The sequence below is a fragment of the Passer domesticus genome, chromosome 10 (assembly GCF_036417665.1).
Source record: "Passer domesticus isolate bPasDom1 chromosome 10, bPasDom1.hap1, whole genome shotgun sequence".
In the NCBI taxonomy this organism is placed as follows: domain Eukaryota; kingdom Metazoa; phylum Chordata; class Aves; order Passeriformes; family Passeridae; genus Passer; species Passer domesticus.
In genome coordinates, this window is record NC_087483.1 from 11,440,012 (window position 1) to 11,464,112 (window position 24,101).

The window sequence follows — 24,101 nt, forward strand, 5'->3', positions numbered from 1 at the left end:
AGATTGGCTAATTTAATTTTCCACTGGGAAAGGCCACTCAAATTCATTATGGATTGCTGAAACAGAGCATTTCATTTTTGATGAGTTGCTCAAAAGCTTGTAATTCCAAGAGGAAATTTTAAGCTAAGAATTTGGTCTCTTCTGAATATTATTGTCCAAAATGTGAACTAATGGCTATATTTGGAACACACCTCCACAAAAGACATCAATCAGTTGGTCTGGTACTGATGAGAGGGAAACAAGAGCCTTGATTTCCCTTGGTATCATCCCAAAGTGTGAATGTACAGCTAGTGAATGTCCTGGGAGCTCCCTATCTCTGTCATCAAGCTCTGCAACACCTTTGAGGTGATGATCATTGGTAAATATTGGTCAGGTAACATCTGGCAAGGCAGTTGCCTGATTTTAACATGGTACACAAAGCTCAGCATAGACATGTACCACGCATTTTCTCAGGACAGTGTTAAGCAAACAAAAGAATGATAAATGAAAATATTCTTGTTTTGAAGAGTTTGAACTCATTGTTGAGTAATGTGATGCAGCCATGTCATGGCACGTATTCTTCCAACAAAAAACCTCAAATCCCTCAAAAAGGCAGAGGATTGCAGAGCATCCCAAATTATCATCCCATGACTCTTAGTGCAATGTGTTAGAACAGAATATGAAGTTTAGGCAGCAGAATGCTATTTTCAGCAGCCTTGATCAAAAGTCATGAAGCTTCATTTCAACACAAAACATCATCTGTCAGTTCAAAAAAAGAGAATGAATGATAATCTTTGTTTAAAAACTGCCAAGGAGTGATTCAACATTCATCAACTCCTTCCATTCTCATTAGCAAAATCTAAATATCCAATTTAGCAACCTTTCACTTTTCCTTTTTAGATGATGGTGTGTTACCAAATTCATTTCATAGAGAATAATTGGTAATAAAACACCCCTTCTTTCTGTGAAATCCTGAGATGTTTCATGAAATAATTTCCATTTCATCTGGAGCATTTTCCCTTGTGCAGTACCTGTGAATCAGCCCAATTGTCTGCCCTTTTGAGAAATCATTACTCTCTAGTGCAAACCATCTCTTAGATGCTTTCATTACTTCTGAAAGCCTTACCTCCTGATGGATGGAGTGTAATTGAGCACAGATGCTATTTGCCATGAATAGGCAATCCAAACTTCCAAACAATTGCACAGCGTTGAGCTCCTCCAAGTGCACAAATAAACCTCTCATTGGTTTTAATTTTTATCCACTGGACTTGAAAATCGCAGCCACGTGAAAAAATTACCCGAATTAGAGAAGAAGAGAAAGCACTGAATGTCCTGAAACTGCAAAAATGGGTTGATCTTACCTGCTTTGAAAAGCCTCCTGCAGAATTCCTTGGGGTTTGGAATGTTTCTGTACGGTACAGAAACAAGATCCACTTTGTGTACACTTGGTGTGAGTTGTCTAAACAGAAACTAATTAAAATTTTGACATTTCAGAGCAGTAGTTGATATTTAAGCAGAAATATTTCCAGAGATCATTGCACCTGATATTGAACAATGCAATTACTGACATCAGAAATATGTCATTTCCATTGTGTGGATTAGTGTGCTCAGAGCGATGCACGAGGCATATCAGCAGTGCTAAAGAGCAAAGGAAAAACCAAACCACGTACAAAAATTCTGTAAATATCAAATGCATTCAAAAGCATGACCTTTTATGGACATCCAATAGCTTAGATACTTATTCTAAGTTTATCTGAAACAACAAGAAATCAAATTTGGAAGGAAGAAACCCTGAGGGCAGGATTCTTCTTGGCATTTCAGAATTTAGTTTTTTTTTCCTCCTAGATAACAGAGAGTGCTCTCTGATTAATTTGCATCCAGCCAGAAATTTCCTGCATTTTTCAGTTGAGGAAGGAGCCTCAAAGAACTTACTGTTTAGGTTTCCAACTCTGCTGTTTTGAGCATTCTTGTAAGGAATTATTTGTGGTAAATATGTCTTCCATTGAAGTCAATGGTTTTGTGCAGATATTATACAACAGTCTCAGGTAAAGCATCCCTTACATGTGCCTCCTCTAGGAAAAATCACACAGGAAAAAAAAAAAAGGAAGTTACCTAGCACAAGTAAACAATGCCTGTCTATTCAGAAAAAGAGTTTTTAGATTTTTTTTTGCCTGTGCTATTTCTCTTTTGGAAAGGGGAAAGAAGAAAAATGTAACTGGCAAGGCTGTCTATAAATCACTTTAAATAAGTATGGCAACATTTGGAATACATATGCTTTGCAGTTTTAATGCATTCTGCATATTTTACATACAGGAAAATAACTTTTTTAAACATAATATTGGATGAAAACTAGATTTCTGTAAACTTCTAAAACTAACTTTTTAATCTTTTTTTTGTCCTTTTTAAAGAAGCCATGCAATGAGTGAAAGAAAATTAATACACAATGAAACAACAGTACTTTATCAGGTAAGAAATATTACTGTATTACTAACTGCTTCTGTGTCTCCACAAACTCAACACCTGCTCTTAGATTCTACTTTAGATAATTTTTGCAACCCTTCCCCTTATCCATTTTCATGTGACAAACATTTGACAGTATGTGACTGTCCTCTAGCTATCAGTCAAAAGTCTCCTTCCTCAGTAGACTGACAGCACATCACATCTCTGCAAAGCAATCTGTCTGGTCAGTCAAGTATTTCTCAGGGATTTTTTCAGGAAATCCTATCAGAACCATGCATGCAAAACTGTATGTTAATGCAAGCAGTTATTCATGTTTGGGGGAAAAAAATGAGAAAACCTCAATTATAGAATGCTGAAGTATTGTGCAATAACCTTTTAACAAGGCACATTTATCATGCACCAGTTTATTATTCAGATATGGTGGGGAGCACATTTCTGAATGGAGATTTATTTCATTCCAAGTTCATCTCCAAACATCATACTTGGATTCTCACACTTTGATAAATCTGTTTGGTCTGACTTTATCCCACCTGAGTCTTGGATTTCCATACTTTGATGAATCTGTTAGGTCTCACATTATTCCAGCTGAGTTTAAGCATGAGTGATAAGTCACAATTCAGGAGCACTGGTTCCTCCCTAATCAGAGTACCAAAGGCAGCAGAGATGCTGAGAGGGTTCAGTCATCTCTGGAAGTACCTGTTCTTTAAACAGGTTCTTCTTTAAATTGCTCTTTAAAACACCTTGGAGTTACCCAGAGTGACTGTGGCCTCTCAGGAATCACATATTAAAGAATTAAAGGTAATTTCCAAATTGTGGAAAATTGTGAAAAGTGTCAATCTTTTATTGCCACAAAATGTACACACTGTCACATTTTTTGGAAGTGTAGGGATGCTCTTTTGCGGGTCACAAGCTCTTGGGGTTAGATTTTTAAAGGAGAGATACATGTTTGAGTTTTAAGACTCCCTTATCTTCCTGTAACACTTTCTGCAGCAACAGAAGGTAAGAGCTCAGGCACCTCTTTGCATCTGTAAACAGAATTAGAAGTGCTACCTTAAAGCAGAATGATTAACAGCAACCCTGTAAGCACTGAATGACTTAAGATTTGCACCCCCATAGTAAGAACAGCTCAAAGGAATGAAAATGCAGAAGCATAATAGAGCAGCCCCTGGTTCCTAATGTGTGCTTCTGTCACAGGAGAGTTAACATCTAATCAGTTATTTAAATTAAAATGTCTCAGCATCAAATATAACTAAATGCCTCAAGCAAGGGTATTTAGGCAGAAAATGCTAAAACACACATCAAAGAATATTTCAGCTAAAGGGTATGAACTCAAGGCCCTAAAGGTGAAAAAAAGCTCTGAGTATTTTAGGTTTCAAAGCTGAAACACACAGAGGAGTTGATACATGCCAGATGCTAAAGGGGTGTAAGGCTGGCTCTTGCCTGTAGCAGAGGGATGATGGATACAGGTACAGAAATTTCAGCTGCTGTGTGATTAGGCTACATGTGGAAAGCAATAGGTGGATGAATTGAGAAGAATTTGTAAATTCAGGACTGACTCACTGATTAAGTCATCTCTTCCCTCTTGCAAATACCCCCAAAGCAAAAAAAAAAAAAAAAAAAAGAGTCTTTAGCAAAAATACAAACCCACAAGGAATTTTCGATCTCAGCTCCATACAAAGCACACACTCAAGAACTCCTCTGTGTTTATTCAGCTCTTCTAAAGAAAGGCTGAGGGCATAATGTGAATTTCAGGGGTCACATGGAGAATGAGGTGTAGCTGAAACACCTGAAATCAAAATTGTTTATTACCTCAGAGGAAACTGATAGAGACAAGCAGCCCAGAAGAAGACAACTTTGTTTTACCTGTGCAAATTTACTGCATACAGCAGCTAGGTTGGAGAAGAAGTGAAGGAAATGGAGTGCTCTAAGGAAAGGGCTGTGCTCTCACTAGGCTGTCATTAACCTCTGGGATTTTTTACACAGCCATGGAAATCCCACCTCTCCAGGCTGCTGCAGAGAGGACTGACAATGGTCTCAACCAGAAGTGGTGCTGAATATCTGCATAATAAGGGGTGGGACTGGGAAAACAGAAGGCAGGTGGGACTCAGTGTCAGAAAACATTGGGTGCTCCTCCAAGAGCAAAGCACAGAATCAGGCTGCAGGACCAAGGGAAAGATGAAACTTGTTTCCATAAAAGACAAGCTCATGGCACATGAATGAATGTCAGTCACATGGAACACGGTTTGGCATATATAAATCTGGGAAAACATGAATCTTGTCTCGTTCATCCTGTGTAGCTTGGAGAGTTTTGTAGCATAACATGAAAAATAGCCCAAAAAAGGGTGTGTTTTCACCTCTCTATCTTCTTTTCTGGCTCAAAGGCAGCAGCATGTGCTGTGAGCTCCTGGGGCAAGGGCAGGAGCACCAGAGCAGAGCTGTGACACCAAGACGGGCTGTGGGACATCTTGAACTCTCCAGACAAGATGAGTTATCTGCACTTCAGCCACATGGCTTTGTGTGTATGAAAGCCACAGCTGATAAGTGCACAGAGATGGAGAAAGCAGCATGTGCAGTGTTAGATATGGCAGCCTTTAATCCTGGTGACCCTTTGATCTCATGAATGCCTGAATTTTGCCATGAGATAGACTCTGCATGTCTCTATTAGTGGCAGCTGCATCTTCCAGGGGCTTAGGAGGACACAGAAAGGACTTGACAAACAACCAATCTCCAACAGAGAGCTCAAACAAATCTTTGTTAAATATGCTCTTCTAGAGGGTCAGTCACAGGCAATACCCAGTCTCTAAAGCTCCCCTGAAATAAGAATGGAACAAAATATTATCAAACAAGAATGGAACAAAATATTATCAAACATCCCCGTTCCATCCAGATCCTACATTTTTTTTAAAAGCGTGGTGAATAAATAGTTAAAAACAGTCTGGACAGGTCAATTCCCTTTTTAGATGATGTCTAACTCCATGGGCTCTGACAAGAGCAGACCTTCACCAGTTTTGAGTTGCAAGGATGACAAGAACTCATTGAGATTTAATCTTAAACCAAGATGGTGAGAGAACTGTAAAACAGGCTTTTCAAAATCAGTCTGTGTGGATTACTTCAAATAAAGAGTTAAGGCAAAAGAACTTGATCTGCATCAGTTGTTTCATGAGCTATCTGCTCTCTCCAGCAGACTGTGCATCATTCTGGGGGAAACTGGATCCTTGTTATTCAAAGAGCATTGCACTAATGTTTGAACTACAAGGAAACGTCAGGACAGGGTTTGCTTATGAAGTGACAGGGAGTTCAAGAGTTCCTTACTTTTACTAATGATGTTCAGAAGGAAGTCAGGAGGATTTCAGCCTTCTTGCAGCACCAGACACCAGGAGAAGCTACAGAACAGAGAGACCCAGAGGGTAAAAGGTAATAGAAAATAAAGCAACCTTTGCCATCTGAAATTAAAAAAAAAACAACTTCATAAATATATTTTTCTTCACAAACTGGGAATAAGACAGGGGTCAACAGAGAGTCAGCCAGTTGCCCAAAGAGATAAGGGATAGAGCTGCTTTCTTCCCTGACTCTTGTTTTCTGTCTGTTCTGTGGAACTTTCCCTTCATCCTCTTTGTTGTATGATTAATATAAAGCTGCATGTTTCTTGCAGTAACTAAGTAGATTAGTTTCTTGTGAACAGAACAGCTGCTTTAAAAAGGCCCTGTATCACTCCTGAAAACAGGAGTTAGGCACCTAAGTAACTTCCTAATCTCTGCTGAAAATTTCACCCTTAGCATGCCACACGCTTCTCTTCCCCATCTGCAGCCTGGAGATAAGAGCTGCTGAATGTGGCTGCTGCTGTCATCTTGGGAATGAGAGAGGTAAAGGGAAAAAAACACCCTCAGCAGCAGTGAGCACTCAAGCTGCTATAATGGCAGGGCTGCACTGATAGCATCCTCCTTCTACACTGTGGAGAAATGTTACTGCTCATCTTATCAACTCAAGTACACTGATTCTCAGCAGTGCACAGTTTGACCTCCCGTGGCTTGTTTGAACCTTATGAAAACCTATATATCAAATCATACAAATTAACTGGAGCACATTCCTGCTCCTATCAGGCTTCCTGTACGCCAATGAAAATGAGAATTTACTTAAATGGAAAAACAGGCAACCCTGTATTCTACAGGACCTGTTATAAGACAGTCTAAGAAAGAGTTGAGGTCCAAGTTCAGTTCCCTGCTAAGCAGAGCTGATGTTGAGTGCTGTGTTTACCTTTCAAACTGCCTCTATCTGTGCAAAGGAAAACAAAAGCAGCAGGCTAAAGTGTTCCGCTGAACCTGATATTGAGTTTCTTTCATGTGCTGAATGAAACCCTGAGTCCACTTAATTTGGACTTTAACTACTGTCAACTTTAAATTACTTTAAACTACTGTAAGTGTCTAATAACATTTAAAATTTCTGAGCATTTTCGAATCAGTTGTGGTTATCTCAAATTATGCTGAAAGATTTCTTTTGTTTGCTGCTAGTGAAAACTCAACCTCAGAGGCTTGGATGTCTCAATACCTGAATTGTGAGTTGAGCCTCGTGCTCTTGTGTTGATGCACAAAGTATTTCATTGTGAAATCTGAAAATACACTTGGCTTTATAAATTCCAAATTGTATTCCTTCATCTTTTTTTGTTAAAACCAAAATAACTTAAAGTGCCACTTCCTTTTGAAGTAAATTTTTAATGGGCTATATGCAGCAAGAAAACTAACAGTGCCATGGTGTTTCATGTCTAACACAGGACCTACTGGATGAGAACCACCACTGGAATGGGAGAATTTGGCACCTGTTCCTTGCTCTCAATTTCACACCACCTCAGGTAAAAGTTGTGTCCCTAGGTCCTCTAGTTGTAAAAAAGATTTTCTGCATCTGTGTTGTGCCAATGAGGGAAAGCAGATTTTTTGGATATTTATCTGAAATATAAGTATATGCATGACCACCCATGGCATCCCCTCAGATTTTTCCCCTTTTCCTTGCTTTGGAGAAGACAACTCTGTTGCCTACACAGCACTTTTCTTATGAGTTTTTACAACTCCCATGAATGCGATGCCTTAGGTTTCAGTTTTTCTATTTTTCACATTCTGTACTGCTTTAGTGAGCCTTCTCAAAGCATCTAGGACACCAGCTGCAGCAAGCACCAAGCTGAGGATGCATCCTAAAGTGATTGCATATTGGTCAGCCACACCACTCGTGACAGCACCAAGTGCTGTGGTGAGGACACGAAGCTCAAGCCCTGCAGGGGAGCAGTGCTGCCCCATCCTAACCAATCCAAGCCAGAGGCAGCAAGGCTCTTAGCAGCTGGAGGGCACTCCAGCCTGAAAAACAGCACAGGCAAGGGGATAATGCTGGGCTGATGAGCAGTTCTTAAGAAGCAGAGCAAGCAGAAATGCAGGAAACCACTCCACTTGAAGCTGCAGGAGCAGAGCAGCAGCCACAGGAATGAGAGTGTGTTCGTTCCCTGTTTCTAAGCAATGACACAGAGACAGTAGCTTAGATCTGATCTTTTAAGCTCAAACTTTGAAGCTGAGCAAACCACAAGTATCCAGAGTTAGACCTGAGGAGTTCTGGACTTTTAGAACTCGACTGTATGAACACCAGTGATACAAATCACACGCCTATCTGGGTGAGTGTACACTTGCTACCTTCATTTGCCCATGGCTTAACAATTCCACTCCCTGAAATTCAGCAATGAATCAGAATTTATGCCCCAGTGCCATTCTTTGGAGACAACCAGTCCAAGCCCACACACGCTGGGTTTGGCTGAGAAAAAGTTCCTTTTGTTCACAGCAAGACAGTATGGGGCTGTGGCAAACCTATCCCAGCCCAAACCAGCTCACTGTAGATTAGTTAAATGACATAAACATGGATACAGGGCACATTCAGATATATGGAATAAAACCTACCTGGGAATGAGAGGAAGCACCGTTGTTCAGACAGGGCATTCCCATCTTCTACTGTCGAAGAAGACAAATGGTTATTTAATCAGTGCAAGGCCAAATTCCATCTGTGAAGCCTCCCTGTATCCTTGTGGAGGTGAAGTCAGAACAGCTGGCAAATTAGGGAAAAAAAAAGCCATTACAAGAGGTATTCTGAAAGTTTGGGAAACTCTGAACAGTATTAAAGACTAAATATTAATTATAACAAGTATCATTCAAACAACTTATAGGACTCTGAGGTACTAATGAATTCTGTTAAGAGCAATAATCAGGTTACAAATTAAACTACTGGATTATATATTAGGCAAGCTTGAGTTTGTTGAAGCTTTCTGTGTAATGAGGTTATTTTTGCCTCTTGATAAAATAAATCTAATTTTACATGTTTATTGTGACATCTTATTAAGCTGCTTTATAGGAAGAACATTAGAGACACATTTTGGAACTCCTCAATGTCCAAACTAATTTTAAAAAGAACATGAAGTGCTCCTTTTGAACATTATTATTTTTAAACCATTTGTTAGCAAAAATACATGCAAAAAATAAAAAGGGGAATACTTCATCTACAGTAAATTTATACATATTCATATTCATGTTAATCCTTAAAGCCTGAATTGTTTATTAATATACATGTATTCTGAAGTCCTTAAGTATTTTGTATTAGCGAGTCACAAAAAAAATCACAGATTTTCCTTTTGCTTGTATGTCTGGCAGTGCTACTCAGAGAGGCTGTTTAAATCAAAGTGTCCCAAAATAGTTTAAGTGAAATGAAAACTGTAAGTGAAAATAAGGACTGTGAAGAGTGGGATTAGATGGTTTAGAAGAAGGAAGGGGAAAGGAAAAGGAACTTTCTGTGTAAACACCAGTTGGGGACAACCCATGTGCTGCTGTTGAACAAAAGAAATTATGTGGAAAAGCATAAAGATGTAGAGTTTTAAGCCAGTAATAAACATACAGAATGTGACATGTTAAATTTGCATTATTTGAAGTAAAAACAAAGCAAAAATGGGGCAAAACCTGCCAATCAACAAAACCCCACCTCCCCAAAAATCCAAACCCAAACACTTCCCCCCCACCAAAACCTCAAGTTCTATCCTCCAATCAAAAATTGTAAAAACCTAATCTCAATGTACAATTAGCACAGAAATAATGTTCCATTCTAAATGTGGTTTCTCAATTTCCATTGATCAGGTATCATTGATCCCATCAGGTTTCTTTTGATTCCAGGTATCATATGAAATACATAATTTCTTTTCCAGCTTCAAGATAAACCACTCAATTTGTCTTGTATCAAATAACTCACAGAATTTTTGCCCTCACTATCCAATTCTTCACAATTTATCTCACAGATGACACAAACCTCTATATCTGCATGAGGACCTATAAAAAGTTCCTTGTTAAGTAAACACTATGAAATGGTCAATCTGTTTGATTGACTCACAATAAGTGATATGTTTTTGCAATGTAGGCAGTGATTAGTCACTTGAAGTGTTAGGAGTTTTTTCAGTGTTCATCCCTTAGGAAAAAAATAAAAAAGTACCCATTTGCAATTTTCCAATTTTCCACAAAGGATCTTGCTTTTTGCATAAAACAGTTTCCAGCAATTGTCATGTCTGGAGCAGCAGCTTTCCATTTTTACCTTTCATTAACTGAAGCTTTAGAGAAAGTAAAGCATTATTTTTTTTTTTTTTCCAGTTTAAAATTTATGGATATGAAATGCCGGGTTTACTGCTCAGAAAATGAACACATTAAAATACTGATAGTGGCATGTGCATAAAACCACATAATTCTGCACAAGCCCTGATATTCTTTTGTCAAAGGAGTTTCAGAACCTACCTAAAAGCAAAAAGTCTAAATGAAATATGACCAAAAGTTTAATTTTTGTGAAAAATTATACGTCCTCTACTACACATACAATTACATGTGCAACTTCACATTGTTAGAGCATCCAAACCAGAAAAAAAAAATCCTGAATATGTTTTCCAGTGGCAGAACCTCTGTACTGACGTGCAGAACTCAAGCCTTGGGTTGATTTCCTTTGTTCCCACTGGCTGTAACAGCAGGCAAATTTTCTTGTAACCCCCATGGAATGTCACCTCATATATTAAATCAAATACTACTCAAAACAAAGTTTGCAGTGGCAAGACTTGATAGTAAAGCATTGTCTTGGGTTGAAAAGACAGGAGCCTGTGAAGGAAGGCAAAAGCCTCCTGTGAAATGGAGAAGGTAAACCCCCTCCCTCCGAATTATCACAACTTCAGAATTAAAAAAGGCTCTCAGGCAAAGATATGGGAAACGGGAATAACAGTTCTTTACTGGAAGAAAAAAAAAACTAAATAACAATGTAATTTAACACAAGCAAAACAACCACTGGCAGAGTGAGAAAAACCTGGCACCCTGAGAAGTCAGGGTGCTGATAGCAGTCCAGCCAAATGGTGGCTGCTCCTCCTGGAGCGGCGATCTGCAGAAGGGTGTAGATCCCTTCCGAAAATGGGGCGAAGGAGCAGCTGGGCCTCGGTTCCTGATTCCTCTGGGAAATCCAGCGAAGAAGGCTGTCTGTGGTCTCAGAAGTGCTTGTTTTATGGTGGCAGGGATGCTTGGCTCCTCCCTCTGGGTGGAGCATCTCCCAATGGGATGATGTAACTAATCTTACCAGCCACAGTGAGTGATTCAATAGCCCATTAGCAGGACATTGTCTTCCTGGCAGTGTCATTGTTCTTGAAAGAGATAAGAAAAACTGCCTAACCCCCAACAGATGGCAAAAAAGAATACATGCTTATTTTACAAGCCAGGACATTATATAGCCCATTAGCAGGACATTGTCTTCCGGGCAGTGTCATTGTTCCTGAAAGAGATAAGAAAAAACTGCCTAACCCCCAACAGATGGCAAAATAGAATACATGCTTATTTTACAAGCCAGGACAAGCATTAATGATAATTGTAACCATGCAAATACCAAAAGATTGGGTGCAGTTTTTTTATTACTGATTTTCCCATGTACTTATAAAATATATTTAAACAACTGTAAGATCATCTCAGAAAAATAGCCTGTGGATCAGAAGGCTCCCCAGGCTACTGCTGCTGCTGCCAGTGACCTGTGGAGCAGCCAGGCACAGCAGCCCTGGCTGCCAGCTCCCTTTCCCTGCAGGAGAGGCAGCTCACTGCTCAGAGGTGTGGGAAGCATGGCCAAACCTGCCATGTTCAGAGCTGGAATGCATCGAGATGTGCTTGGAGCTAATTCTTCCATAGCTCTGGGTCATTTCCTTCTCATTTCCATCCTACCCACCTCCTTTAAAGTGCAGTTGAGCAGCTCTGCTGCACACCATGACCATATGGAAGCATCACTCTACCCCCCACTTTTTCCAGCCTTCCTGGTAGAGTGAGGAAATTGCTCAACATTTGTATTTCAGCTCAGATTCGTTAAAACAGAGAGATTGTGGACAGCTGCTGGAAACAAAGGTTGATGCTTCCTCACTGACATTTGTCCTGGCAAACTCTCTGCACCAAAGATAAACCACAGATCAGTACTCTTTAATTCTCTTCCCCTTCCTGAGGAGGAGTCACCCAGTGTGGCATTCACATTCTCTGAACAGAGAGACACATAATTCTCTCTCTCAGGTTTTTCCTGGAGAAACACAGAGATCAAAACAATTCTTATCTCATTTGCTGCTCCTGTGTTTTGGAACATGTGGAATGTGTTGGAAGACTATTTACCTGAAGGAATTTGCTTGACTGGATTCTGGTGTGAGTGTTTTGGTTTTTTGACCAATCTCAAAGCTGTGTCCTGGAGGTCGGTCAGGACAGTCATGAGATTTTGTTCAGTTGCGTTCTTGTTCAGTTTCAGTTTGGATGTAGTATAACATAGTGTAATATAGCACAGAATAATATAGAATAATAAAGTAATTATTTAGCCTTCTGATATCATGGAGTCCTCCTCATCATTCTTCCTGCCAGTTGGGCGAAATATCACCGATAACTCAGCACTCACAAACTTGCCAAGGTGGATTCTTTATCCTGGAAGTCTATTATGAACATTTTTTTAATTTATTTTTTTTTTTCACTTACAAAGCATTTTATAAGGTGAAAAACAATCACCTATAAGGTAGGTGAAGCCTCAGGAAAACCAACCTCCATAACTTCTCCAATATACCCCTCCAAATGAACTTTGGATATTTCCAAGCGTCTCTTCACAGAATCCTTAACCTGCCCTGGCAATACAATGGCAAGAGGAAATTTACCTAAAACATTCTCCTAAGGAGCAGAGAAAAAAAAAGTAGGTTTCAAGTGCCAATCAACAGAGCTGCAGAGCTCCCTGTTCTTTGTCATTTCTACAGCCAGATCCTTGAGGGTTTTTCTTTTTTTCCTGCACAATTTGATTTATTCATTCTATTTCTGTGTGACATGTTTCTACAAGCCTCATTACACGGCTATGGAGAAAATACTGCAGATGAATTTTTGTTATCTGAAAAATGAGAATGCTTCCAATGCTAAATGGTTCAAGGTTTGTTAGGTAGGGAAGTCATTACATAAAAAGAACTCTCTTGCAAGAAACTCCAGCTTTTTGACACCAGGCTCTTGAACTTCCACAGATAATGAAGGATTCTACCTAATGATACTGGACCTGCACATTCTTTTGGTAAAATATAAATAAGCAAGAAAAGGACATGTAAGGAAATTTTCCTGGAAACAGAAATGCATAAAGGTAATTGAATTATTCGACCTTTGAGTTAGTTATATTTTTTCCTTCCTCAAAGGAATTCCTTAAAATTAAATCTTTAATGCTGACTGAAGTAAGGATGATTACAGTTTTATAATGCAGAATGTTGTTGCACATCTGTTTTGAAGTGCTTCTGAACGCCAGACCCTAGATGAAGTTTACAGTATAGGGCTTAGATGTCCACATGTTATTTCAGAGGTGCATTCTCAGATCCTTGCAGCCAGTCTTTGTGTCTGAGGAAATGAATAAAATTAATTTCTAATTTTGAGTAATTGTGAATGGCAAGCTGAGCATACAAAGCACCACACATATCTAATTAAATAAATATATATATTATAAATATATATATAATATTATACATAAGTTATATACATATATATACACATATATACATACATATATCTATATATAATAAATATATATTATAAATATGTTATATATGTAACATATATACACATATGTATACATGCATATATATCTATAACATTATATAACATATATATATTAAAATATAAATATAATATTTAAATATTCTCAGCATCTAGGACTCCAACACACTCACACAGGCACAGAGATCTGCTTCTATCCCTGCCATGCCAGTGCACACACACACACATGGATACCTGTCTCAAACCTTTTAACTCTTGGCCATTTTAAGCCAGGTCCTACTTAGGCTCTATATGTAACAGAAACAAATTAAAATTTTCTTTCCAGGAGCAAAACTAGAAAAACCTCTCAAACTTACAAATATGTCTCACTGCTAACCCTTGAGCTGGAGTTGTCAGTGCTGAGGGAGAAGGAGGACTGAGCTCTGCTCTTTTTTTTCCAGGTTACACCTGCTAATTTGGAGAAGTCCTGGATATTTTGGGGTCTACTTAGCTTTATTGTATTGTTTCCTGTATTAACAGAGACAAGTGTTTTATTAAATAAATGTGCACATGGAAGAAGTTTATCTGAGGACTGCATACTTTGTTCTGTTACCTATGCACATGCCATTTTCATTAGAACTTTCATTCTGCAACAAGCTATTGCTGGTTTTATTCTGCCTTTGCTTAGTGAGTCGATGTTCTATTAAAAAGTTCTTTTTTCCCATTCTGCAGATGTGACCTTGGTTGTGTTTAATGACTGGGATCTTGCAGGTTAAGTAAAGCCTTTCATTTCAAAGCACCATGTGAAATCTCCTTACCTACAAGGAGAAAATGTTCTGTATTCCTATATGATATAAATAACTTCACATCTACACTTTTGAAGCATTAGCAGAGCTGAAGTTAGTCAAAATCCTGTATTCAGTGCTGCCCTCAGCCTTTCCGAGTGAGAGAGAATGAAAGAGAGTTATACCCAGAAAGCCACACCAGTACATCAGAAATCTGTGCTGGAAATCTGTCACCAGCACTGCAGGCTTTGCTGCACAGCAGCCAGCAGCTTGGGCAGCCCAAAGAGCAAGCAAGGTCACTCAAGGACCTAACACCACAGATCAAAAAGCTGCTGGAAAAAGACAGGAATTGTGCAAGCACATTCAAATAACACAGAGGTCACTGTGTACAGTGCTACAAAGCCCTAGGACTGCCACTCCATCAGGGCTTGGTTCAGTCACTAGCCAAGGAGTTCAAGAGATTGGTGCATTTGCTTCTTTGCAGATGGAACACAAGCTGCTCATTCATCTCAGTGCTAAAAAGTTGATTTTTATTTTACATTGCTACATAGTGGCCAGTAGGCCATGATCTTAGCCACCACAGTAAAAAAAACAAACACACAAACAAACAAACAAACAACAACAACAAAAAAAAAACCAACATTTTTTTTCTCATGTCATCTATATCTTGTTCATAAAAGCAATGCCTCCTTTGAGAGTGACTTGTATTTGGACTTGGGAGAAAATGAACAAATGGATCCCCCACAGAGAAGTAGCACAACGTGAGATGCAGTGACAATGTTCTTTGTTTTCAGAGGTTTCATGAGGTGTTTCTCTTCCTTTTCTTCTCTTGGCGGTACCAAGAGAACTGGGAGGTCTCCCAGTCACAAGAGATGAATGTAAGCAATTCAACAGATGTGCTTCCTGAAGAACTGTGTATTTCCCTGTTTTGCTTAGGGAATTTGACCTCAAAAATCACATGGAACGCTACCAGCAAAGACCTGCTCCTTACTAAAGCTGCACATCAGCTCACCAGTGCTTATCCATCTCAGATGCCTTATGAGATGTTTGAGACTGGAGCTGTAATTAACTTGTTAAAAATGTGGATTTATTGGATGAAAGAGCTGATTTGAAAGCTCTGTATGATGGATTCTACTGAAGCAGTAATTGTGTTCATCACTCCTTTTTCATGTAGAATCTTAAATTCTCTTCCTTACTTGGAAATTACTTTTCCTGGAATTCATTCAGATACCAGGTCCTGACCTTCCTGTGAGGACAGAGTAACTGAACAGAGCATCGGTCATGAGACCACATTAAAGAAGAAGATACTTCTAAACTCTCAGCTGGTAAATGAGAGCTGTCTGATTTGAGATGAACGCTATTTTTTTTCCTTAACAGGTGGTAATGCCAAAAATCTTTATAATTTTATTTTTTCTTTAATGTTCTAATAACTCCAGAGTCATCATTAGAGAAAGAAGATCAGAAAAATGGACAAAAGCTGCAAAAACCCCTAATTTTAATACTGAGGCTCATGACCACCACACTTTCAATCCGTCTTTTCATGACCACTAATAATCAAGTACTAATTGTCTAGATTTTTGTTAATGAAACACATGTGCAATGGTATAATAATATATTATCTGATACATTTGCTTGCTTTTCTTTCTCAGTCATTGACAGGCACACTGAGCTGACAGCTGCTGATAAACCTGTTTGTCAATTTGAATTAATCAAATTTTCACACAGATAACTGAAGACTTCCACTCCACAAGGCTGATCAAAAGAATTTTTAAAACATAAAACTAGATTATTTTTATTTCTAGAATTCCAAAGAATAATTGCAATCCTGCAGCATTTAAAAAAAATTTTATATTGCATTCCGAAAATGTAATATTTTCTCTATTTACCAAGCATGCATATTTCCTTCAATTAATTTATCTAGTTTTATATACTGATATTATATTACCTGTGTATACTGCAATTAATTTGCAAAGCTTTACTTTGCCGTTTACTGACATTAGTTCAGTCTAAGAGGTACATTTCAGAAAGACTTGCTTGAAAGTATAACATCACAGTTTTAATCTAGAGACACACACTAAAAAAAGAAAAAAAAAGAGCCAGGAAGAGAATGGGGTTTTTTCCCAATTTTTTACATTTTCCCCCTAAACTCAGAACCTGGAAAAAAAAATTAAAATAATTTGCATTCATAGCATTAAAAAAATACTGTATTTCTCAAGTCACCCATACGATATAATTTTTGCTTTGCAGTTTGTATCTACTTCAAAGTTTTTTCTATATGACAAGTATGTCAGGCAAGTTTAGCTTCTGATTTCTGATCTTGCAATTTGAAATACTTAATTCAAATACTCACAAAACTCTGTCTGCAAAGAAGAAAGAATCACTGGAACTGCAGGACCAGAGATGAAAATTTAATACAGCTTAGATACATTTTCAGATACTGGCCTACCAAGTGGTGTTGGCATAAGAAATGTTCTACCAGTTCTGAGATGCAATTTCTTTGCAACAGACCTAGAAGGTGAAGCTATTTTTATAAGCTGTAGCAGTTGAGCTGATATGGGGGATCTTTCTTGAGTGGCACTATTAAATCAGGACACAACTGGAAGACTTCAGTGCCTTATTTTTTATCTCAAAGTATCTCACTGCATAGCTCACTCCTTGAGAAGTAGCTCAGAAACTTTTTCTGCCCCTGAAGAAGTGATCTTCCTTACTACTTCCTTACTCTTCCCATTCCTTTGAGCTAATGACTGAAAAGCCAAATAATCTACTAGAGACAATGAATTTGGGCCTTTAGCATTTTGTGCTATTATTTTATTTGAGATGCACTATAAAATCCTACAAGGGATTTTATTGTATCCACTCCATTACATCCTGGATGAATTTTGAAGCCTAATTTTGACACTGAAACAGAGCAGAACACATGCCAACTGGCAGAAATAACACATTTAATTTCATGGAAAAGCTCTGTTCAGATATTACTTTTCTGTACGAGCAGATGTGATCTAGAAGATGCTGGTGTGGTCATACATTTCACTGCTTGCTAGAATTATGATTAAACCTAATTAAAAAGTTGCAGCAGGATATGATGCTTGTCTAGGGCTCCTGGAAATATTACCCAGTGACCAAGAGAGCCAAGGTCCCACCTGACTGTGTGTGACAGGTAGGACAGTGCAGGATTTGTGTACAGCTACACAAAATCAGGGTCTGCTGCTTCAAGGAGCCCAAAAGTACAATCTGAAAGAAATACCAACAAAAGTGCTCCATAAAATGTCTTTAAATAATCTTTGTGTGGGTTTTTTGACATTCAGTTGGTGTGCAGGAAGTATCAGATGCCCATTTAGGGTTGATTGTCATCACCTGTCTTTATGTTAATTTTAAAATAATGATTTGAGCACAATGAGTGTTACCCTCAGGAGAAAGGAGGTTGGGGAGCACAGGAGAGTCAACACCAGTGATAAAAAATTACAGGGTGCTATGACAAGGCTGCCTGAGTCTCTACTTGGTCTCAGAAGAAAATGAGGTTACTGCAGAGTGTGTCAGAAAATGAGCAGAGACTATAACAATAACATTATGGTGTTAACTGGTGTTGAATCCAGGGAAACTCATGATGAAGAGCTGAGCTCTTCTCTTCACAAAAGCTCTTGCACAGGTTTTACTCCACACTATAAGAAAGGGCAAAGATATCAGTAGTTTCCTTGATTCAGCACAATAACTTGACCATTTCCTCATTTCATTTTAGCAACAGATTCTCCTTTTCCCCACCAGAGCCATTCTCTCCCTGCAGCAGAGATAAAAACATGTAGCAAGCAAGTGTATACAAAACAGCAGTACACCAGTGAGGGTCTGAAGTGGAACAAATAAAAAAGATGCTTTCAGAGCTTAGCTGACTTAAGAGACACATGGTATGAAGAACGGGCTTCAAAAGACCAGGGTTTGCTTTAGAAAAAACATCTCACATCTCTGGGTTAGGGAACCAGGTCTGGAGAATTTCAATCTTTTAAAGATCCAAACATCATACCTTGTCACAAGAAAGTTGGGGTTTGTTGTTTTATTGTTGGTTTTTTGTTTTGTTTTGCTTTATTTTTCCTTCCTAACACAGCATCCATCATAATTGAAATGGAACTATTCAATATTTTCCACTGTCAGCTTGCCAGCGTGTTTAGAGATTTAACTTAGTATTCAAATTAACTCTTTCTGTAGCAGAAGTGGATTAATAAGAAGGAAATAGGATCTTTATGTAGCTTGTGAGTAGAAAAAAAATTTTTTTTGATTGTACTGAGAAGCAACAGGGAAAACAATCTCACCTGAGCAGCCAGCCCTCTGCCCAGCAGGATTCTCACAGCTCAGGCTCTCCCCTCCTCTGCCAGCACAGATTTTAAGCAAGAACATGAAGTTATGGCTTGTGTGGAGATGTAGTTTCAAAAGTCAGGAGTAAAAGGTTCAAGTTGTTTATAAGATATTGCTGCAAATCTAAATAGCAAGCCTGAATTGCAGCACATACAGTAGAGACATTATTTTCCCTTAAATTTTTAAATGTCCTGTTTCAAACAAGACCACCTCAAAATGTAAATAAGTTCATACAATATTTTTTTTATACTCTCTCACTCGACCAGCACAAATTGAGTAAACCAAATTTCTGTTCCACCCTCAATCTACAATTATTCCAATATAAGCAAAACCTGCCACAAGAATATTTTTGAGCACATGCACACTGTTAATCTTGAATCAAACTAGAATGCTGTCAGAATATTTAATTCTGTATTTTATTCCTTCTAGACCATATTCAGAAACAACTGTCTTTCAAATGTCAGAATGTGTATTGTGCATAGGTAAGATGATTGGGGGACCTGAATCTGTGAACATCTTTCAATAATTTGAAATTAGAAATGTGCTCTATTATATATTTTCTTTTCAGGCTGCGCATGTTTTTAAAATCCTGTAAAAGAAGATTACACAAAATCAAAAGAACTTTTCAGAAGAAGTCAACATTAAACTGTCCTCAGATTTTTTTTAAAAATGAGTTTAACTACCTTCTTCAGTAAAACATACTATAAATAACCCAATAACATAAATTAGTATTGAAAGTAATGAAATTTGGCCCCTAAGGCTCAGTACCATTATTGCAACTTTAGAGAGTTGAGCAACAAAGACACTAAGGCCAAAATGAAACACAACAATGAGTATAACATGCATGAACATAAACTGTTGTTTCAAAACTAATTTTAGCAGCTGAAGGGAAAATAAGTCACAGATTTCTGCCAGCCTTTGGCACTTCTGAGAATAACTAATTTTCTAGAATTCTTTTCAGCCATTTCTGCAGTATTATCAAAGACATCTGGGCCAACTAAAGGCTTCTCCTCATGCTTGCACCCAGTTGTAATGGCAGCACAACTGCAGGCACATGCAGAAACCCCAGCTCTGCACCTGGATTTAAAGACAAGATCACTGTGTAATTCTCATTGCACCAACATTTTGTCCATTCTGTATGGAAAATATGTCAAACTGGGCCCTGAGGGGGCAAAAGGTTTAGCTCCAGTTCTCAAAGGAATCTGAATATGTGGATGACTTCCTCACAGTTTTGTCTTTGATGCCTCACCACACACATGTGTTTATAGCTGCCTGGTTTTACCAACTTGCTTATTCTAGTGGAACATCAGGGAAAACAGCAGTTTAATTTAACATCTCTGTTTATCACAGACTTAGCTGTGTTACAAGACCTTTCCAATTTCAAACTGAGTGAAACAAATAAAACATAGGTGCCAGGTTCATTAGCATTTAATGAATAACAAATTAACTTGCCTCTGCTAGTAATCTGAACTTGTCTTACTCCTGAGTTTTTCAATTATGTTATCTTCTTTCATGCAAATTAAAGGACTACACAAGCACAATTAGATGTGGCAGCTACAAACAACTGGAAAAGAGCTCAACAAAATAAATTACAAAACTCTTCTTTATTCCAGCCGAGCGTGTATCAATTCAGATAACTGGCAGCTCTCCTCAGCTTTTATCTATTGCAACCCAGGCAGGAAATAGGCATTAGGTTTGTCTTTCTGTATGAAAATAAGCTAGGACTTGTTCTTCCCTTCTTGCATTCCCTCTCCCACTGCTTATGAATTCAGTTCCTTGCTATTGAGCTGATGCACAGCCTTGTTCCCCTGTTTGACCCAGATCTGCTCACTAGCATCCATAAATATACATTATTTTGCTGATCTTAATTAATTCTCTTTTTATGATATTATTTATCTAAAGATATTCAACATTTTTCTTGAATCTCAGTTATGTTTGCCTTTAGCATCTCAAGCTCCTGCTTTTTTCCCTCAGAAGCCAGCTACAGTACAGCAGAAAGCTACACCACAGGGAAGCTTTAAACATAGATTTTTTTCCATCCCCAAAAATACTTAACTGCATTTTTCTCTAAAACCTTGTCCTATCTGTTCAGAGGCATGCTGTTGCATAATTTTGGCTGTCATTTTTGAATGATGTTTTAATTATAAATGTCATGTTCAAAAATGTTTCCTTGCTCTTAAGAAGCCAGTGAGTACTTTTGACATTTAACGCCCTCTGATACAGGGAGAAAACAAAATGTCTTCAAGTAACAATAAGCATTGCTTCAAAATGACAGTTTTTAAACATTTCAATAATAAAATGCTAATTTAGATTTAATAGCAAATTTTTCAAAAGAATTTAAATAATTTAGTCAAAATCCACTGCTGATTTCCCTTTGCAGGTGAGGTAAAGCACTTGAGCCTCCTTTGTTAAATTGTGCTGCTCACAGAATGATGTCTGGCACCTCTGAAAAGTAGAATATCCAATAAGCTGAACAATTAATCACACCAAAGAACTGAACTGATGCTCATTTTGGTCTTTGTATTTCTTTCTTAGGCAATTCTACCTACAGAGCCCATGAAAATTTTGTGGGGCCAGGTTTACCTGGCAGTATTTAACAGCTGGAACCTACAAAGTTTATGTACAGCCAGAGGAGAACACTGCAAAGAGGATGCTCTGAAAAACACACTGTGGACCTGCTCCCTGCCCAGAGCTTTCCTCCCCAAAGTTCAGCTGTTGCACCCCATGACGAATGAAGGCACAGCTGATAAAACACTCCCCTGAGCAGAAAATGGGAGATCTTAAAATATGTTAATAAGAACTAGGTAGAATAATTCACAGACTACAGTTGTGGGCGAAACAATTAGACAACAAAACAGTGGCTGTGAAGTTTCTGGCATACAGGAGGATCAAAAAGTTGTGCTCTGGCAGTTCCTTGTTGCGGTAACACAATGCACCTCTACTTTGGGGTTAAAAATTAGAAAAATCTATCCAACAGGTGCAGGCCCAATAAACTGCCCTCCATGTGCCACCTATTTCAGTCTAAAGTAAACTTTAATACAAAATACTTATACTTACAAAATACTTATTAACAAAATACTTTTGACAGTGCAAAAAAATTACCCCTAAAAATCAGTTGGGTTCTTACTGTGTTCTCTCAAGGAGGCTGGTGATTATTTCTATGCTCCTGTGATAGTGAGATCTGCAGAGAAGCTGGCCATATGTCCAGCAGGTCTTTGTAATTTTAGGGGATTAATTAGACTTCCACAGCCAAGTAACTTGAGAAGCAAAAGTCAAGATATTTGGTGTCTGGAGTTTAACTGTTTTCTATCGAGGCGGTGCTGACCCTCTCCCCAGACCTTAAAATAGACCACTGATGAAATTAATGCCTCAGAGGACACTGCTGGCCCCTTCCTGCACCCTAGAAATCAAGCAAAATTAATACTTTTTTTTTTTTAAATATAAATTCCTGGGGTATGTTCTAGGTAGGTCAGTGAGAGACACTGAGAGAACAAGGAAAGCAGGGTGATCCAACATGGAATTAATCTTTAAAAGAAAGGGATATAGAAGCCTTTTCCTTTCCTTGTCAGCAGAAGTCACTGGTATAACCAGGGGTAAGCAGGCCATAAGGAAGCTGTGACTTCTTTGGGGAAGCACTTTTTCAGACAATCTTCTCAGCAGTTTATATCTGCCTTGTGCTTAAATACACATTTAGGGCACTGCTACATCCGTTGTAATTTCTAAGCCAGTATGGAAAGTGATTTCACAGCAGGAAGAAAACTGTGGAATCTGCAACCCAGTGCAGAAGCACATCGAGCTGTTGGTTTGGTTTTTTGGTTTTTTTTTTTTCCCCCCTGTAATATCTCATTTCCTTTCATGCTCTAAGGTTCAGCAAGAACAGATGTGAGATGTTGTGATCACTGTTTTTTCTGCGAGGAGAATAGTTTAATGGTTCTGTATCGCAGGCAACAGCTTCCCACGCTTGTTTCTCTGATCTTATCAAGGTTGCAAACTATCTAAGCAAAAGAAAAAAAAAAAAGCATTTTGATGTTTGCAGCCTTCTTCACAGTTTTTTGTTTTGAAATGATTAGCAAAAGCAGCAAGTTTTTGAGTTTTAAGTGTAAATTGAAGCATTGGTAGCATAAGAAACCATGAGCAGAAAAGTAAGCTTTGGGAATTTTTAATATTAATAAAGAAACCTGCAAAAATTGAAGACACCACACAGGATGTAAAAGATTGAAAGTACTTTTCATATAAGGACAATAACAAAACCCTTTCAAAATGAAGAGAAGAAATTAAAACAAAGTCTGGAGAGTGGGGGAGGAAGGAGGGGTCTTTTAACCTGTGAATATAAGGAATCTCTGAAGAGGGAACACAGAGGCATGGCACAGGACCAACCAGCACCTTCCTGACATTGTTCCCACTAGTTGTGCTTTTTATTGGCTTTCAGAGAGTGAGAACCAGCTCTAAGGACATTCACCCATTGTTTGTTAGGAGTTACAGGTGTCCTAGCCCACTTCAGAGACTGGATGACACTTATGGTTCAGTGTATGAACACCTATGGCCCTGCCAACTTCTGCAGACAGTACCCACCACCTTAAAAATGCGCTTATAACAATATTAACTTGAATGTCAAGCCTTGCATTGTGTCTTGTTTCATCTGGAAAAGCACAAAATCTCAAATCTAGACTTGCATGTTGCATGCCAACCTAAAACTTGGTTTAATTGAACTTTGGGTTCATGGATACAAACAGGAGCCGTGCACCCACTGCAGGTAAATTTCAGTGTCCACCAAGGGCAGAAATAAAGATTTCATTCCTCATAACTCCCTGCAAAAATCATCAAATCTGAGAGTGCAGTGTTGCTGCTCAGTGCCTCAATTCAGAGTTGAATTGGGTCAATGACCATCTGTCCAATACAAAGCACAAGAGCAGAATACCTTTGGATATTTTGTCCTTTTCCTAGTGATGGTTTGTATCCCATGTACCTGTTAATGGCTCTGCTCATTCCCAAGCTGTTATCTTGTTATTTGCATACAGGAATAATCACATCTACGTGACTGTCTGCTTTATTTTTAAGTGTATTTGCCATTCTCAATAATCAGGACAAAATTATGAATTATGAAATGTTTCTAACAGCATATTTCAGTTTCAATTTAGTTGATCATGCTGATTTAGTTTTAATTCAGTGCAATTGAAGTTACATTTCAGATTTTCTCCCAGTGACTGAAGTCACACTATTTTTGCTCTGATTTCCCATCCCTATTCTCCATCACGGCTCTACGCTTTTAGAACATTCTTTTTCTTGTGTCACATTGATTTACAGCTTACTTTGGGAAATGCTCGCACTTCAACACTGTGATTAAATTATGGGGTCGATTCAGATATATTCCTCACCTAGAAATTCTCTTGGCTTCAGTAGGAATTTGCATGTGCAAGGAATGCAAAAGTACACCACGTTCATAACCAACACAAAGAAAAAAAAATCACAGCTCTTTTACTTGGCACTT

General features: G+C 38.4%; 1 long non-coding RNA gene across 1 annotated transcript in view; it reads right to left on the bottom strand.

Moving 5' to 3' along the window:
* Positions 1–4,053: 4,053 nt before the first annotated feature.
* Positions 4,054–24,101, bottom strand: part of LOC135309411 (uncharacterized) — a 45,298-nt gene continuing 25,250 nt past the window's right edge. The window contains exons 5-7 of the long non-coding RNA XR_010369682.1: positions 8,370–8,514; positions 5,752–5,822; positions 4,054–5,250 (exon numbers count right to left, since the gene is read on the bottom strand). This is a non-coding gene — a long non-coding RNA (uncharacterized LOC135309411). The remainder of the gene's footprint in view (positions 5,251–5,751; positions 5,823–8,369; positions 8,515–24,101) is intronic.